General features: G+C 44.5%; 1 long non-coding RNA gene across 1 annotated transcript in view; it reads right to left on the bottom strand.

Moving 5' to 3' along the window:
• The window catches only part of LOC137636807 (uncharacterized), a 54,836-nt gene extending 39,067 nt beyond the window's left edge, over positions 1–15,769 (bottom strand). The window contains exon 1 of the long non-coding RNA XR_011043231.1: positions 15,712–15,769. This is a non-coding gene — a long non-coding RNA (uncharacterized lncRNA). The remainder of the gene's footprint in view (positions 1–15,711) is intronic.
• Between the last annotated feature and the right edge of the window lie 2,523 nt (positions 15,770–18,292).

Consider the following 18,292-nt stretch of genomic DNA (forward strand, 5'->3'; position numbering starts at 1 on the left):
GAGAACGCGGATGATGTTGATTAGAAACAAGATAAGGATAGCGAGAGAGCTCAGGAGACTGATGGCGCGCAGGGTGCCCAACAGGGACTGCAGGATGTTCAGAGATCACAGGGGAGCGCTGGCGAGCAAGAGGGCGATGATCCTCAAAAGAGCGCTGACGAACGGGAGCGCGCTGACGAGCAGGAGCGCGCCTGTGCACTAACACTCCTGAAGGGCGAGCAGGGGAACGCTGGCACGCTGAGCGCTTTTCAGGAACCACAGGATGGAGGATGTCCTCAGGAAAGCGCTGGTGAGAAGGAGGGCGAACATCAGGAGAGCGCTGGCGAACAGGTGAGCGCTGACGAGCAGGAGAGCATTGACGAGCATGAGAGCGCTGACGAGCAGGAGAGCGCCTGTGCGATAACGCTGCACGTAAAAGGGAAGAATCCCTTTGCCCCTAAGGGACCGCTGCCCGTCGGGTGACGAGGTCCCCAGAAGGTGAAGTTTTAGCAGGAGTATGAGACCGGTCCGCAGAGAGGTCCAAAGGAGCAGGAGCTGTAGGGTGAATACGACGATGAGAGTCCCCTTCGGAGGAAGAAGATCCAAAAAGGCGCCTCTTAACCCCCTTATAAGGGGATGGGAGGCCCTTGCGATGCAGCGGACGGTGAGCCTTGCGGCGAAGGCAGCCACGGGGAAGATCATCAGGACCATCAGTCCTCCGAAGGGGAGTCTCAGTCAAGGCACTCCCCTTAGAGGGAAGCTGAACAGCAGACGAGCCCGTAGGACAGCAGACGAGCCCGTAGGACAGCAGACGAGCCCGTAGGACTCACTTCCCCCTTCGAAGTATATACGGAAGGGGGAGGAGAGCCGTCAGCACCAACATCCTCAACTGCACCTGCAGAGGATTGCCCCGCCCCGTCGGAGGCCTCTGCCCCCACGACGTTGACGATAGACAGAGGGTCTACCTCTGCTACCGCCGGCGACTGCTTAACGGCGGCCCACAACGAGACAAGGTCAATCAGGGCAACCCTGGAGGGCAAGCCCTTAAGCCCCAGGGAAGCCCAAATCTGTAAAAGATCATCATTAGACAATGAATTATCAACAACCTCCCCCGGAGGAGGAGGGGGAACCACCCCGCTATGGGAGGCGACGCCTTCTCCCCCCACCTAAGGTCAGGAAACATAACTAGGGCCTGCGCTACCACTCGGCCGACTCTCCTTAGGAGCCGGACGAGGGGGAGCTTCGGAGGAGGTTTGGGCGACGAAAGAAGAGTCCCAATAACCTTCCTCCTTCAAGGCAACCCCCGAAGGAGAACGGTCTCTCTTGGACTTCTTCTTACGCCGGCGGCCAAACATCTCCCACTGGGAGGCAGACCACTCTCTACACTCACTACACGTTTTCCTGGTCACACCGTCGGCCGCAACACTGAGGGTAAAGGGTGTGTGAGGATCCGTATCCAAGGCCGACATAAAGGTCCCACAAGGGTGGCCGGCAATACCAGGGCACGTACGCATAGCAAAGATAAAAGGCAGTCAACTTCAAACACACACAAGCTGTAGAGAAAAAACAGAAAAAAGATTAAAGACTGTCAACGAGGACAATGGACAGACACGTCTGTTCATTGCCGACCCAAAAGTGAAGTGAAGCAAGTCACCGGTGTGGGGGGGAGGGGTAGCAAGCTACCCTTCCCTTACCCCCCCCCCCCCCCCGCTAACTAGCGCGGGGGTAATTAACCCCCGTTAAAACTATTGGCTCGTCATTTCAGCTGTGCTAAAAGGTAACCCCAATGTAAATAGCGTGGTTTGTATTTCGGTTACGGAACAAATATTAAGTATAAGAAAAGGTAAGTTAAAAGACAAAACAATAATGGCCGTCAAGTGAGGATAGGAGCGGAGACTTCCGATCGCTATCCGAGCCAAAAGTAAAGTGGAGTATTCTTCGGTGTGTGTGAGGGGGAGGGGTAGCTATCTACCCCTCCCTACCCCCCGCTAACTAGCGGAGGGGTAGGAAACCCTCGTTAAAACTTTTATGGCTGGTCGTTCAGCTACGCCGAAGTAATTACCCCATGTAAATAGCATGGTTTGTATTTCAGTTATGGAACAAAAATATATTCTCAACATTTATTTATCTCAATATTTCCTTTCCTCACCATTTATATTTCTTTTTTTCCCCCATTGGAGCCTCTTGCTTTTCTAACTAGGGTTGTAGCTTGCTAGAAAAAAATAATAATAATCTCGTACCAGATACAAGATCTAGAGTCCAGTTTATTCAGAAGAAAAAAGAAAGTTGTCTTTCCTTGGTCCTTCTGAGACTCTAACCAGTCTCCCATTACCCTTAAAGCTCCATTAATGACCACGTGAAAATTCAGTGGGTGGGGAACATGGAGCAACAGAACTTAGGATCTTCTCCTTCTGTTAATCTCAAATAATTCAACAGGAGAAAAGTGATCACTAATGTCATCCTTTGACAGAAATCTTATAAGACGTGGCGTCGATCGTCCTGAAAGACGAGGCGGCGATCGTCCTGTCGTCCTGAAAAACGAAGCGGCGATCGTTCTGTCGTCCTGAAAGACGAGGCGGCGATAGTCCTTTCGTCCTGAAAGAACGAGGCAGCGATCGTCCTGAAAGACGAGGCGGCGATCGTCCTGTAGTCCTGAAAGACGAGGCGGCGATCGTCCTGTCATCCTGAAAGACGAGGCGGCGATCGTCCTGAAAGACGAGGCGGCGATTGTCCTGAAAGACGAGGTGGCGTTCCTCCTGTCGTCCTGAAAGACGAGGCGGCATTCGTCGTTCGTCCTGAAAGACGAGGCGGCGTTCGTCCTGTCGTCCTGAAAAACGAGGCGGCGATCGTCCTGTCGTCCTGAAAGACGAGGCGGCGATCGTCCTGTCGTCCTGAAAGACGAGGTGGCGATCGTCCAATCGTCCTGAAAGACGAGGCGCCGATAGTCCTGAAAGACGAGGAGGCGATCGTCCTGAAAGACAAGGCGCCGATCGTCCGTCTTGAAAGACTTAGCGCTGAGCGTTATGGCAAAATGATCTTCATTATGCCGCTCGGCGCATTCGGTTCCGACCAGAGGGTTCATATGGCCGACTGGCGCTCTGGGACAAAAACCGTGTCTATGATGGTTCGAAAGCATTGATATTATCAGCGAATATCTATGACTTATAGTATTTCAATTATCAGCAAATGAGATGCAATGCAAGACTCTAAAAGTAGTGTAAGTAGCTTAACGTCCAATGCTCTTTGCTTTCCCATACCAAGGGTGAGCATTCTTGGGAACGTGAACAGGAACACTCGCGAGGACGTTTGCTCGTGAGCTAACGCCTCTCGTTTCCTTTCGCCGATCGACGTTCCTTCTCCCATGGGCCGGGGAGCTTGGAAGAGGTCTAAGGCTAGGAAAATGACGTCCACTGTGCTGAATGAATTCACTGCCCTAAATTAGTACTGAAACTTGCACTTTTAAACTCTTACACAAAAGACCGTAATTAGTCCTACCCGTTGTGAGAACTTATTCTGCTGCCACGGGCTTGAATGAGAATGCAATATCGTCTCTAGTACTTGCTATATAAACTGTAACAAAATATTTAATAAAATATTAAACTGACATTTCCATAAGAAAATGTTATTTTCATTAGTAAAATAAATTTTTGAATATACTTACCCGATGATCATGTAGCTGTCAACTCCGTTGCCCGACAGAAATCTACGGTCGGGATACGCCAGCGATCGCTATACAGGTGGGGGTGTACTCACCAGCGCCATCTGTGGTCAGGTACTCAAGTACTTCTTGTCAACAAGACCTCAATTTTCTCCTCGGTCCACTGGTTCTCTATGGGGAGGAAGGGCGGGTCCTTTAAATCATGATCATCGGGTAAGTATATTCAAAAATTTATTTTACTAATGAAAATAACATTTTTCAATATTAAACTTACCCGATGATCATGTAGCTGATTCACACCCAGGGTGGTGGGTGGAGACCAGTATACATGTTAACAAAGAAGCTAAGTATCCCGTATTTCATTTTTTATTAGTTATTCAAAATAACAATATAAAATAAATAAGTACCTGGTAAGGAAGTCGACTTGAACCATTACTCTGCCTTTAATAAGTACGTCTTCCTTACTGAGCGTAGCGGTCCTCTTAGGATGCTGAACGACTCTTAGGTGAAGTATAAAGGGCTGCAACCCATACTAAAGGACCTCATCACAACCTCTAACCTAGGCGCTTCTCAAGAAAGAATTGACCACCCGCCAAATCAACCAGGATGCGGAAGGCTTCTTAGCCGACCGTACAACCCAAAAACAACAATAAAAGTATTCAAGAGAAAGGTTAAAAAGGTTATGGGATTATGGGAATGTAGTGGCTGAGCCCTCACCTACTACTGCACTCGCTGCTACGAATGGTCCCAGGGTGTAGCAGTTCTCGTAAAGAGACTGGACATCTTTGAGATAGAATGATGCAAACACTGACTTGCTTCTCCAATAGGTTGCATCCATAACACTCTGCAGAGAACGGTTCTGTTTGAAGGCCACTGAAGTAGCCACAGCTCTCACTTCATGTGTCCTTACCTTCAGCAAAGCAAGGTCTTCTTCCTTCATATGAGAATGAGCTTCTCTAATCAGAAGCCTGATGTAGTAAGAAACTGCGTTCTTAGACATTGGTAGCGAAGGCTTCTTAACAGCACACCATAAGGCTTCTGATTGTCCTCGTAAGGGTTTTGACCTTTTTAGATAGTACCTAAGAGCTCTGACTGGGCAAAGTACTCTCTCCAGCTCGTTACCCACCAAGTTGGATAGGCTAGGGATCTCGAACGATTTAGGCCAAGGACGTGAAGGAAGCTCGTTTTTAGCCAAAAAACCGAGCTGCAAGGAACATGTAGCCGTTTCTGATGTGAAACCTATGTTCCTGCTGAAGGCGTGGATCTCACTTACTCTTTTAGCTGTTGCTAGGCATACGAGGAAAAGAGTTTTTAATGTGAGGTCCTTGAAAGAGGCTGATTGGAGCGGTTCAAATCTAGATGACATCAGGAACCTTAGGACCACGTCTAGATTCCAGCCTGGAGTGGACAACCGACGTTCCTTAGAGGTCTCAAAAGACCTAAGGATGTCCTGTAGATCTTTGTTGGAGGAAAGATCCAAGCCTCTGTGGCGGAAAACCGCTGCCAACATACTTCTGTAACCCTTGATCGTAGGAGCTGATAGGGATCTAACGTTCCTTAGATGTAACAGGAAGTCAGCATTCTGGGTTACAGTGGTACTGGTTGAGGAAACTGCATTGGCCTTGCACCAGCTTCGGAAGACTTCCCATTTAGATTGATAGACTCTGAGAGTGGATGTCCTCCTTGCTCTGGCAATCGCTCTGGCTGCCTCCTTCGAAAAGCCTCTAGCTCTTGAGAGTCTTTCGATAGTCTGAAGGCAGTCAGACGAAGAGCGTGGAGGTTTGGGTGTACCTTCTTTACGTGAGGTTGACGCAGAAGGTCCACTCTTAGAGGAAGAGTCCTGGGAACGTCGACCAGCCATTGTAGTACCTCTGTGAACCATTCTCTCGCGGGCCAGAGGGGAGCAACCAACGTCAGCCGTGTCCCTTTGTGAGAGGCGAATTTCTGAAGTACCCTGTTGACAATCTTGAACGGCGGGAATGCATACAGGTCGAGATGGGACCAATCCAGCAGAAAGGCATCCACGTGAACTGCTGCCGGGTCTGGAATCGGAGAACAATACAATGGGAGCCTCTTGGTCATCGAGGTAGCGAACAGATCTATGGTTGGCTGACCCCACAGGGACCAAAGTCTGCTGCAAACATTCTTGTGAAGGGTCCACTCTGTGGGGATGACCTGACCCTTCCGGCTGAGGCGATCTGCCATGACATTCATATCGCCCTGAATGAACCTCGTTACCATCGTGAGCCTTCGATCTTCTGACCAAATGAGGAGGTCCCTTGCGATCTCGAACAACTTCCTCGAATGAGTCCCCCCCTGCTTGGAGATGTAAGCCAAGGCTGTGGTGTTGTCGGAGTTCACCTCCACCACCTTGTTTAGCTGGAGGGACTTGAAGTTCATTAAGGCCAGATGAACCGCCAACAACTCCTTGCAATTGATGTGAAGTGTCCTTTGCTCCTGATTCCATGTTCCCGAGCATTCCTGTCCGTCCAATGTCGCACCCCAGCCCGAGTCTGATGCATCCGAGAAGAGACGGTGGTCGGGGGTCTGAACAGCCAGCGAAAGACCTTCCTTGAGAAGAATGCTGTTCTTCCACCACGTTAGAGTAGACCTCATCTCTTTGGAAACAGGAATTGAGACCGTCTCTAGCATCATGTCCTTGATCCAGTGAGCAGCCAGATGATACTGAAGGGGGCGGAGGTGGAGTCTCCCTAACTCGATGAACAGGGCCAGCGATGAAAGTGTCCCTGTTAGACTCATCCACTGCCTTACTGAGCATCGGTTCCTTCTTAGCATGCTCAGGATGCACTCTAGGGCTTGGTTGATCCTTGGGGCCGACGGAAAAGCCCGAAAAGTTCGACTCTGAATCTCCATACCCAGGTAAACAATGGTCTGGGATGGGACGAGCTGGGACTTCTCTAAATTGACCAGGAGGCCCAGTTCCTTGGTCAGATCCATAGTCCATCTGAGATTCTCCAGACAGCGACGACTTGTGGGAGCTCTTAAAAGCCAGTCGTCTAAATAGAGGGAGGCTCTGATGTCTGCCAAGTGAAGGAATTTCGCAATATTCCTCATCAGTCGCGTAAACACAAGAGGTGCCGTGCTTAGGCCAAAGCACAGGGCTTGGAACTGGTATACAACCTTTCCAAAGACGAATCTCAGGAAAGGTTGGGAGTCTGGATGGATGGGGACGTGAAAGTATGCGTCTTTCAGGTCTAACGAGACCATCCAGTCCTCCTGCCTGACCGCTGCTAGGACCGACTTCGTCGTCTCCATCGTGAACGTCTGCTCGGTGACATAAGCATTGAGCGCACTGACGTCCAGCACCGGTCTCCAACCTCCTGTCTTCTTGGCTACCAGGAAGAGACGGTTGTAAAAGCCCGGGGATTGATGGTCCCGGACTATGACCACTGCCTCCTTCTGCAGCAAGAGCGACACCTCTTGTTGCAACGCTAGCCTCTTGTCCTTCGCCTTGTAGTTGGGAGAGAGGTTGATGGGAGATGTAGTTAGAGGGGGATTGAGGCAGAACGGAATTCTGTATCCCTCCTTCAGCCACTTCACAGACTGAGCGTCCGCACCTCTGCTCTCCCAAGCTTGCCAGAAGGTCTTGAGTCTGGCTCCTACAGCTGTCTGGAGAGGAAGGCAGTCAAAACTTGCCTCTTGCGGACTTGGAACCCTTCTTGGACTTGCCACGGTGACTGTCTGCACGGGTACCTCCTCTGCTGGAGGTTCTGCCACGAAAGGGCGGGATGAACCTAGAAGCAGGTGTATCAACTGCTAAGGGGCGGACGGGTCTAGGCACGGAAGGTAAGGTTTTAGCCTTACGTGCAGAGGAAGCCATGAGGTCATGCGTATCCTTCTGGATAAGAGAGGCAGCCATCCCCTTAATTAACTCCTCCGGAAACAGACACTTGGAGAGAGGAGCAAACAGCAACTCTGACTTCTGGCAAGGGGTGATACCAGCAGATAAGAAGGAGCACAGATGTTCTCTCTTCTTGAGGACCCCTGATACATAAGAAGCCGCAAGCTCGCCAGACCCATCCCGTATTGCCTTGTCCATGCTGGACATGATCAGCATGGCCGAGTCCTTGTCAGAAGGGGCAGTCTTCCTGCTTAAGGCTCCCAAACACCAATCGAGGAAGTTGAATATCTCGAAAGCACGAAAGACTCCCTTCAACATATGATCAAGATCTGAAAAGGACCAGCAGATCTTCGAACGTCTCATAGCCAACCTGCGGGGAGAGTCAACCAGACTTGAGAAGTCGGCCTGGGCAGAGGCAGGAACCCCCAAGCCAGGTTCCTCTCCCGTGGCATACCAGACGCTCGACTTAGAAGCCAGCTTGGGAGGAGGAAACACAAAAGAGGTCCTTCCCAGTTGCTTCTTGGAATGCAACCAATCCCCCATAACCCTCAAAGCTCTCCTTGATGACCTGGCGAGAACAAGCTTGGTGAAGGCAGGTGCAGTAGACTGCATGCCCAGAGCAAACTCGGAGGGAGGAGAACGAGGGGTTGCAGACACAAAGTGTTCAGGGTACAATTCTCTGAACAAAGCAAGGACTTTGCGAAAGTCTAAGGAGGGTGGCGAAGACTTGCGTCCTTCAACATCAGAGTGAGGATCATCCAGATGAGCAGCTTCATCCTCCGAAACCTCCTCTTCCGACAGTTGAGCAGTAAGTGGCAAAGGCAGAGCAGCAAGCTGAACGGCTGAATCCTGCAGAACGGGTGCATGCGTACCTGCGGATCCATCATCATGCCTCTGCTGGACAGACTGTGAGCTGGCAACAACAAAAGCAGAGGGTCGGTGTGTGGGAGGGTCTGCGGTGGGCTGAGGAGCATGCGGTGTGGTATGCAGAGCATGCTGTAAGGCATGCGGCTCATGCTACATGGTATGCGGCTCATGCTGCATGGGATGCGGCTCATGCTGCATGGTATGAGGCTCATGCTGCATGGTATGCGGCTCATGCTGCATGGTATGCGGAGCATGCTGTAAGGTCTGCAGAGCATGCTGCATGGGCTGAGGAGAATGCCGCATAGTGCTGGAACCCGGCAACTCCTGATGCGGCAGCTCACGCATGTTAGCAGATGGTGCAGAAAGAACATGCGTCTGGCAGTGAGGACTGCGCATCGGTGGAGGAGCTCTCACAGGTAGGGAGTGGGAGCAGGCAGCCGCAGTATCTGCAGAGCGCACAACCTCTGCGGGTTGTAGAATAACAGGAGAGGTGTTAACCTTCTCTGCATGATACTCCTGCATAAAAGCCGCAAGCTGAGACTGCATAGTCTGCAGCATGGACCACTTAGGGTCTACTGTGGTTGGAGCAACAACAGACGGAGCAGAGGCCTGTTGAGGGACCACTCTACCTCTCTTGGGAGGTGTGCAGTCATCAGATGACTGCGGCGAGTCCGAACTGACCCAGTGGCTACACCTGGGCCGTTGGACTAGCTCGGAAGGGACCTTACGTTTGAGCGGTCGTGAGACCCTGGTCCACCGTTTCCTCCTGGAAACCTCTTCCACAGACGAGGAATGTAAGGGCTCATTCGTCTGGGAGTGGAAGGGACGATCCTTAGCAGATGCGTCCGCAACCACTGAGGATACATCCGTGCGCCGATCAAGGCCTGCCGAACCCTTTGGTCCTTTGACATTGCTTCTCCCCTGGGCTTGGGAGCTTGCAAGAGGTCCCGGACTGGGAGGACGACTGGCACGCACAGATGTATCCTCATGCGCAACACTGACACTGACACTATGCACAGCACTAGCACTAACACTTCCCACTGCACTCTTCGCTTTCAGCTCTCTGACATCTGCCAAGAGCTGATTGCGATCACTAACCAACGACTCCACTTTATCACCGAGAGCCTGAATGGCACGCAACATATCAGCCATTGCAGGCTGAGCACTCGTAGCAGGTTCGGGAGTCACCACCACAGGGGAAGGAAAAGGTTGAGGGGCATGGGGAGAGGAAAAATCCACAGAGCGAGAAGAACTCCTCCTATCTCTCTCCTTCTCTAACCTACGTGTATATCTGAGGAATTCATTAAAATCGAATTCCGAAAGCCCAGCACATTCCCCACATCGATCTTCCAATTGACAGGATTTTCCCCTACAATTGGAACATACGGTGTGAGGATCAACAGAGGCCTTCGGAAGACGCCTATTACAAGTCCTAACACTACATCGCCTGTATTTAGGAACTTGGGAATGGTCAGACATCTTGAATTTTAGAAGTAGTCAAGGGGGAATTCCAAAGTAAAGCAAAGATCGTTAACCAATGAATCAAATTAATTCCAAAAGCTTGCTAAGCTAAGGATAAAGCTTCCTGTACAGCGAAGGCTAAATTTCAGAGCAAATACTTCACCAAATCGTGAACAAAAGACTCCAAAATCAACAGCGTATCCATGTAGGTCTTGCCGGTGGCACGACAGAGGAAAAATTGAGGTCTTGTTGACAAGAAGTACTTGAGTACCTGACCACAGATGGCGCTGGTGAGTACACCCCCACCTGTATAGCGATCGCTGGCGTATCCCGACCGTAGATTTCTGTCGGGCAACGGAGTTGACAGCTACATGATCATCGGGTAAGTTTAATATTGAAAAATAAACTTTCAAACATACTTACCCGGCGGTCACATAATAATAACCACCGGGCAAGTGTTGAGTTTAAAAATAAATGTTGAACACACTCACCCGGTAGTTACATATAACCACCTGTAAAATTAAATGTCATAATGACCTACCCGGTAGTTACATACAACCACCGGGAAAGCTATACGTTAAATGATTAAAAATGAACAGAAATAGGAAAAACAAATGTAATCCACAATTAATTCCAAGGGTTTTCAAAAACAGTGATTTGTTATGATAAAAAAGAACAGATATAGCAATAACGTATCTATATATATAAAAATGTAAACAACCCTTAAATCTTAAAGGTTCCCCCCAAAAAAGGTGATTTGCTGCACTTTACAATTGGAACATATAAATGAATATACGACTAAAACTAGAATTCCCAATATTGAAAAGAACGCTACCAAGGCATGTTGGGACTACATCGATAGTAATGAGAACTACACAGCTTAAATTAACCATACTCTAGTTCAATTTTATCTATGAAATTAGATCGATTTAAAGAACGAATACTAAATGGACAAATATTTTCTTTAAAATTTTACATTTAAAGTTAAAAAACTTATATAAGATGGAATTCCTTCCATTCTTTACAAGAAAAAGCAAATAAAGAGAATTTGCAAGTCATACAATGTAGATTACATCACACGACTGTGACGTCACAGAGTTGGCGGAACGTATTTCCGCCATCAGGTTTTAATTCTTTGCACCTATTATATAGTGCACATACAAAACCCCTACAACCCATACAAACTGTGAGGGTCAACCGACACTTTCGGTAACCTCACCTTGCATACAACACTCGCACATACACGAAAATTAAGTTTTTTACTCATGATAAACAATGCAAATAGTACAATAATAATAACAAAACACGATTGCCAAGTCCCTAAATCAGTGTACTTCACCAAACAAAGTCCAAAACAGCGAAGAAGGGAAAGTGATTCGAAAAACTCTTAATGGTGGACCAACGATGTTTTCGATCCAGCCGGCAGAGATGAACTGAAGTATTGAACACGGGAATGATTCCTCGTACCACTCTGCGACGAGTGTAACCACTTACCTCCCAACCACCACAAGGCGGTTGCCTCGTTTTGAAAAATTCTGCCGAAAGTTAGAGATATCAGCTATATATATATAACTGCCAGGTAAGTACTATTCATAAAAAATAGACTATAGTCATACTAATGCAGACCCACCCCATCTTATATGACTTACAATAATGCAGATGGAATTAGACTGAAGATATATTCCAACTTGACATCCAATGTACTAGATTAAATATAAGTATGGATGTATATTCTAACTTGACTTACAACACGACACAAATCCCTATTGAAATCATAACTCACATTGTTTACCTTGAGGGATTGATGATGAATAATTGTACATGCACTGGTTTCAGTCACTTAGATGATATTTGGGGTTTTTATAATTATGTATTTTTCAGTTCTTTCGTTTTAACCAATTAACAGCTTATACTTATTCATAAGTTTATAACATCCAGCCCCATCCAATTTTCTCTTCAGTTCCATCTTGAACACCGTGAGGATTTACCATAAGTTGGATAAATATAAGTTTCATGTAATTGACATTATCATTTGTAACTAAAAAAAACACATTTTGAAAGGGAAACACACAAGATCACCAGCTAGCCTAACATTCTCTACCTAACCTAAATTAGATGCCATACCCTTACCTATCAGTGGGGCTACAAGCCACCCATCACCAACACCCTGCGATCCTTATTCTGTTTCATTTGGGAAGCAAACAAGATTGAGATTTAGTGTTACGATAAGCTAAGGATATGTTTAGCTAAAGGATACAGCAGTCTAAAGGGGGTTAGTTAAAGATACAGCAGTCTAAAGGGGGTTAGTTAAAGATACAGCAGTCTAAAGGGGGTTAGTTTAAGATACAGCAGTCTAAGTGGGTTAAGTAAAGATAATTCTGAAAGGATACGAGAGTCTAAGAGGGGTTAGGTAAGGATACGGCAGCCTAAGTGGGGTTAGGTAAGGATACGGCAGTCTAATGGTAGTTAGGTAAGGATAAGGCAGTCTAATGGTGGTTAGGTAAGGATACGGTAGTCTAAGGGGGTTAGGTAAGGATACAGCAGTATAAGGGGCGTTAGGTAAGGATATGGCAGTCTAAGGGGGGTTAGGTAAGGATATGGCAGCCTAAGGGGGGTTAGGTAAGGATATGGCAGTCTAAGGGGGGTTAGGTAAGGATATGGCAGTCTAAGGGGGGTTAGGTAAGGATATGGCAGTCTAAGGGGGGTTAGGTAAGGATATGGCAGTGTAAGGGAGGTTAGTTAAGGATACGGCAGTTCAAGGGGCGTTAGATAAGGATACGGCAGTCTAAGGGCGGTTAGGTAAGGATACGACAGTCTAAGGGCGGTTAGGTAAGGGTACGGCAGTCCAAGAGGCGTTAGGTAAGGATACGGCAGTCTAAAGGCGGTTAGGTAAGGATACGACAGTCTAAAGGGGGTTAGGTACGCATATGGCAGTCTAAGTTGGGTTAGGTAAGGATACGGTAGTCTAAGGTGGGGTTAGGTAAAGATACAGCAGTCCAAGGGGGGTTGGATAAGTTATGGCAGTCTAAGTGGGTGGGGGGGGGGGCACAAAGGGGCCGTAGCCCACCAGTATGTAAGATGGTGGTGATGATGAGATGCATTAGAGTTTCTTAAAAATTATACTGTCACCTTAAAATATGGGGACAGTTTCAGTGCTCCGACCATTTATAGGGGAACATTAACCTTTGCCTCCCAGACATAAGGTAACGAACACTGTAAATATTCCTTTTTATGATGCTTTAATATTGATCCAGGAAGATCTACTGCTTACCAGAACAGAGAAGCAGTAACATTGTTTAAAACTGGTGTTTATCATTGAGTAGAATAGAATATTATGAAGCTAGCTTTATGAAATATGTTTTACTGTTACATCCCCATGTGTAAAGTCATTTGGGAAGTAAACAGAGGGATGAAACTTAAGTCTTATGGTAAGCTAAGGTTAGAGCAGTCCAAGAGAGGCTAGGTAAGGTTTACGGCAGTCTAAGGGGGTTAAGTAAGGTTACGGCTATATAAGGGGGTTAGGTAAGGTTACGGCAGTCTAAGGGGGTTAGGTAAGGATACGGTAGTGTAAGGAGGGTTAGGTAATGATATGGCAGTCAGGGAGGTTGGGAAAAGCCCTCAAAGTGTGGTCACCGAAGGGGTTTAGCCCCCCTTCCTGGTATGTATTAGGTGGAGAATATTAGCCTAGCTGGTGATCTTGTGTTACAACATAAGATTATGGTACTTGATGCTACTTACATGAACCATATATTTATCTGTTTGGTTAATGTCTAGGAGAGGGCCGCATGAAGATATCACTGATATTCAATTTATTTTTACTAGAATATGTAGGAATGTATGTATATAATGGTATACCAGTGAGATAATTTAGTGAAAATCAATAATAGTCGAAATATCGACGATCAAACTCACGCTACTCTTGTCTTCCTCCCAGATTTTTCAAAGTCTGTTGTTATTGTTGACTGTGTCTTATTTTTGCTCAAATGAGCCCTGTAACCACTATAATCCGCAGACAAACTAGTCCACTATGACGTCTTCACGTTTGGCCAATAACAGTGCGACAATACATTTTCTTTCCCAATGACGTCTTCACGTTTGGCCAATCACAGTGCGACAATACATTTTCTTACCCATCACAGTGCAACAATACATTTTCTTACCCAGCCATTTTATTTCGTTCCTAGACATCGAGGCCGTAACAAGCACGTCATCTGATATTGTACAAGAAGTTGAAATTCCATCTTCTTGTCCTGACTGTTTCCTAAGTTACAATGAAATTGTTCTTACTTATTCGGGGTTATATTGAAAAACTAGTGGATTTGTGCCAGAGACACAATTTAATTTTACAAAATAAAAATTGTCCTGCATGTCAGGGAACCTTCGCAACGGCTTCACATTTTCCTCAAAGCAGCAGCATATCTTTATCAACCAACAGGTTAAGGTAAGCTTCATTAATTTATGGAGTATATTATAATGGTGATAGTATAACGATGTATACAGCAGTACCATCACTTTGGATTTGGTTTGATGGATGTGTTAGGTAGTGTCCTTAAGGGGGGGGTCGCAGGGGGGGCGAAGCCCCCCCACCCCCTGGGAGGGGTACAGGGCTATTAAGCTAGGTTAGGTGGGTGCATTAGGTTCGGTGGTGCCCTGAAAATCACTGTGGCCTTAAGGGTGGGTTGCAGGGGGGGGCGAAGCCGCCCCCCCCCCCCCCCCGGTAGGCCTAGGTAGGGGTACAGGCCCCCCAGGGTAGGTTAGTTGTCTGTATTAGGTTCGGTAGTGCCCCGAAAAATCACTTTTCTCATCCTCCCCCCACCCAAAAACCCTGCTTCCCACTGGGGTCCCCCATAATTGTAGTAGTAGGTTTATGCTTACATTTTGCGTGTAAGAGTTAAGTCTTAATTTCTTTTTTATTCATTTCCTCATGTTTCTATGCACTGTGCAACAATAATCTGGTTGTTTTTTGCCGTTTTTCGTCGTTAATACTTGAAAAACGGGTGCGGCCTTCTCCTAGACATTTACCATACGTTTGATTTGTGCTAACTATGTATTTCAGGCAATTACTATTGTTGCAAATCACTCGTTTTGAATCTTTCCGCGATTCACCAAAATTGTGTTTAAGTGGGTAAAAAACTCAAGACAGATTGTTTGCACCGATAATCATGGTCAGAAATGCATACAGCACAAGATTGGTAGTATGAAAAAATAAAGGATCATACATTTGGCTAGAAATTATCAAAGCGTCATACATACCCCAAATAGTGACTGGATGTACCCTTAAGCAAAACAACTCAAACCTAGGACACTGGAATACAAATGGCGCAGTATCTATGGCACTACTTAAGACAAGAGGACAACAGTTTAAATTTGAAGTTTCCCTTTCTTCGAAAGGCTGCTTACCATAGCTAAATTCTATCTTCTACCCTTACCGAGGGAAAGTAGCCACTCTACAAGTATAGTGCAATAATTAACCCTTTGGGCGAAGAATGGTCTCATTTTTTTTTTGTTATTACTGGTTCTAAGAAATTGAGATTTGGTTAAAATACCAGTCACAATTTCGTTTCAACATTAGAAGTAAAAAATATATATAGAAGGGAAAAACACATTATCAAAGAATCCTCAGAACCAGAGATTTCTGAATTGTTTCAAAGTTCGATAAATAGATATTCATTGCACATATACAGTTTGACCTGAGCCACACGCCGTTGCTAAAATGTCCTGGCCAAGGACTGACAAATCGAAACGAAGTAGGCCTAACAACATTACAAACTATTTATCTATCCATTTTTCATTTAAAAATAGCTCTAAAGACACTTTAACATAACTGACCTGGTATTTAAAATAACGGTACAAATCTTTGGAAAAATTTAGAATCTTTAATTACCTAATATACAGTAAACACGGAGAAGTTATTCCTATATTCGTTTTCCTCCAACAATAACCAGAAGCGTAATGACACACCCGAACGTGGAACAATACATTTGGCTGGAATATTGGAACGTGGAAATATTTTGATTTAAATTATTACTTAATCGCACCTTTCTTTTGAATACCACGATATAAAGATACACCCCAATATACATTATATGCATACTTAATTCCAACATTTTACGATGAGAATCAGGAAATACCATGGACTACTTTTCTGACAATTTACATAGATTTTTCCCGATTATAGCATGAAACAAATGCATGGACTCACCCATAAAGAATGCACACATTTATATGTTCTCATACACACGTTGATCACACAAATGCTCATATATATATATATATATATATATATATATATATATATATATATATATATATATATATATCCATTTCCGAGCAGAGATACCTTAACTTGTGGAAAGGGCTTGTGTATCGCCATGGTCAGGAAATCTGTACTAGTCAGGGACACCCGGACTAATACAGACAAAAGTCTGCCACCATCACCAATCCGTGATAGTCAGCGTGGTGATGAAAACTTACTAAACCTCTGACATGAATAAAGACATATTTGAGGCCTCTGTCTAGCAGTGAACTAGATAAGGTTGAATTTAATAGATCATATTGCGGTTTTGCGTCGCTTCTCTTATATTTTCTTTACTACATAACAATAATTGCAGCATGAATTTCAATTAAGTTTTTAATGACGATAATAAAAACACTGAAGGACCTTAAAGGTGAATAATTAATAAGTATTTGGATTAAAAGCAATGTGCTAAGATTATAGGATACATTTAACAAATTCATCTATTTTTTTTTTCACCTCTGGACTCCCATTATGAGTTATATTATAGACTTCCATTCGTTTAAAATGTCATCACGGAAGAACGCATCATCTTAGAACATTTGTGTCGAGCGACGTGGAAACTGATAAGATGCTGACTGGAGTCGATTTGATTTGCAGTAATGTGTTATAGATGGCTGGGTCACTGCGACCAGAGAAATATTTTCATTCATAAGGAATGCTTTCTTATAAAATGAAGACCTCTTTCTGTTATTATTATTATTATTATTATTATTATTATTATTATTATTATTATTATTATTATTATTATTATTATTATTATTATTATTATAAAATGCTAAACTACAACCCTAGTTGGAAAAGAAGGATGATATAAGCCCAGGGGCTCCAATAGGGAAAATAGCCCAGTGAAGAAAGGAAACGAGGAAAAATTAAATATTTTAATAACAGCAAAAACATTGAAATAAATATTTCCTATATAAACTGTAAAAACTTTAACAAAACAATAGGAAGAGAAACTAGATAGAACAGTGTGCTCGAGTGTACCCTCAAGCAAAAGAACTCTAAACCAAGAGAGTGGAACACCATGGTACAGAGGCTATGGCACTACCCAAGACTAGAGAACAATGGTTTGATTTTGGAGTGTCCTTATCTGTTCCATGAAAAAAAAATATTTTAAGAACAAAGTTCACTATGATTTAAATAGTATTTATTTACTTGTGAGAAAAAGCATGTTATTTAATATTTACTAGATTTTGCAAGATAGGGTGAAAACTATGTATATAATTAATCTTCATGGCAGTGATGCTATTTTCATACTAAATACGGTAAAAATCCTGTATACATCTAATCTTCATGACAAGGATGGCATTTTCATAACTTTCGTAAAATTAGATGACACTAATATTGATTTTTAAAAGGTAATACAAGGAGCATGTTCATAACGACAGATTTTTATTGAAATCATATCTGTAAAATGGAGGTTAGAGTCTTTCCTGTTTGTCTATGAGCAACACCCACTAATGAGAGAGTCCCTATCTATTCACAAAAAATACGTCTTCCTTTAAGCTCCTTATGAATCCGAATTTATTCAGTTGCTATAAATAATTAGGCAGTTATTATTGATTGATTAGTTACAGAGACTAAAAACGGGAAACAGCGTTATTATGAAGAAAATCCTGATATTTTATTGAGAACATTTGTGAGATTAATAGAAATTTAACTCAGAAGTGTAACACATACTCAGATATATATATATATATATATATATATATACAGAGAGAGAGAGAGAGAGAGAGAGAGAGAGAGAGAGAGAGAGAGAGAGAGAGAGAGAGAGAGAGAGAGAGAGAGATAACAACTTCAATAAGGCCAGATTAACCTTCAGAATTGAAAGGAAATTACGATTTAGGCTAAGAAAGAAAGTTCCATAACCAAAAATTCTACTTTTTTTGTACATAAAGTGTTTTACCAAATTTTATTATTATTATTATTATTATTATTATAATTATTATTTCGAGCTGAAAAACTAGTTATTTTTAGGGAAAAAAAAGTGGTTAACATGATTAACATTTACTTAATTTAAACCGTTGGGAAGAACGTCCGAAGCTACAATAATAAAAAGGTATGCTGAGGGTAATCATCTGCTTATTAGTTTAAAGTTTGGCTTTAGCAAAGGGATTAGAGTATGTGATGCCCTACTTACAATCTCTGAGGCTGTTGAGAAATCTCT

Source organism: Palaemon carinicauda, unplaced genomic scaffold, assembly GCF_036898095.1.
Source record: "Palaemon carinicauda isolate YSFRI2023 unplaced genomic scaffold, ASM3689809v2 scaffold394, whole genome shotgun sequence".
Taxonomy (NCBI): domain Eukaryota; kingdom Metazoa; phylum Arthropoda; class Malacostraca; order Decapoda; family Palaemonidae; genus Palaemon; species Palaemon carinicauda.